Here is a 1,046-nt window from a genome sequence, read left to right as displayed (position 1 = left end):
AAACCTCCCCCTGGAGAGAGAACGAGGCACACACTTACCGAGTTTTGACCGAACCGAGACGGGCGTTGCTGAGACTCACCAGCGCCCCGACAGCTGAGAGGTTCTGGGGAGAGAACGCGGGGAAGCAAGTGGGGGTTAGGGCTCTCCCCGCCCCCCCCTGCCCTGTGGAGCCTTCCTGAAGTCACACCTCCGGAGCCCGACCACCGTCCCTCCCGAGGACTTGGGCCCCTGCCCACGTCCCAGCAGCTGGCACGGCCTCGCCCCGGCTCCCTGCCCATCGTGGGGGACGGCCCCACTCGCCCAGCACCCAGACCGCGAAGACACAGCTCCCTCAGCCCAGTCGCCCCGGACAGCACCCAGCACAGAGGGGACCCCACGGATACTGATGACTGGCTGCTGACTCACCTGGGACCCCTTCTTCCTTCACCCCCAAGCCCCTCCTGCTCCTGGCTTCCGGAGAGCCACTAAGCCAACGCAGACCGAGTCGGCCAGAGCCTCCCTCCTGCACACTCTGGGGGCCCTGAGAGAGGGGTCCCCCCCCAGCCCTCCCCCAAGAAACCTCCCCATCCCTGGGAGGCCAGACTCCCCTCGCGGCCCCTGGACTCCCCCACTGAGCTCGCCACTCTTCTGCCAACAAGCACCTGCCACGCACGGGGTCGCACGAAGGCACCGGAGCTGGGTGAGACAAACAAGGTTCACTCGGAAAGGGAAACGTTCACTCGCTTATTCTGCAAATATTCATCCAACATCTGCTTCACAAGGACAAGGTTTTCCGTGCTGCAGAGCCCACGTCCCCAGTGGAGGCGACAAAAGAGAAACGAACGCGCAGACAAGAAACCAGGCAGGACGACAAGAAGCGCCCGGGGCACAGAGAAGCAGCCTCGGGAAGGGAAGGGAGACAGCGCCGAAGTCCTCTCCAAACCCACCACGTGGGCCAAGTGACAGCAAATCTCAGTCCTGTCCGCACACACTGCTGGGGAGAAGGCCAGCCGCCGGCGGTTCCTCACAGGGTCAGGGTCGTACAGGCGCACACGACCCAGCAGTCC

At 64.5% G+C, this 1,046-nt stretch overlaps 1 protein-coding gene across 1 annotated transcript in view; it reads right to left on the bottom strand.

Moving 5' to 3' along the window:
- The window catches only part of PELP1 (proline, glutamate and leucine rich protein 1), a 13,060-nt gene extending 12,957 nt beyond the window's left edge, over positions 1-103 (bottom strand). Inside the window, exon 1 of the mRNA XM_029928444.1 lies at positions 39-103. The gene's annotated coding sequence lies outside the window, so the exon portion shown is untranslated. The remainder of the gene's footprint in view (positions 1-38) is intronic.
- Between the last annotated feature and the right edge of the window lie 943 nt (positions 104-1,046).

Source organism: Suricata suricatta, chromosome 17 (assembly GCF_006229205.1).
Source record: "Suricata suricatta isolate VVHF042 chromosome 17, meerkat_22Aug2017_6uvM2_HiC, whole genome shotgun sequence".
In the NCBI taxonomy this organism is placed as follows: Eukaryota; Metazoa; Chordata; class Mammalia; order Carnivora; family Herpestidae; genus Suricata; species Suricata suricatta.
The sequence above is the reverse complement of the archived record's forward strand: the minus strand, read 5'-3'. Positions and strand labels throughout refer to the sequence as shown.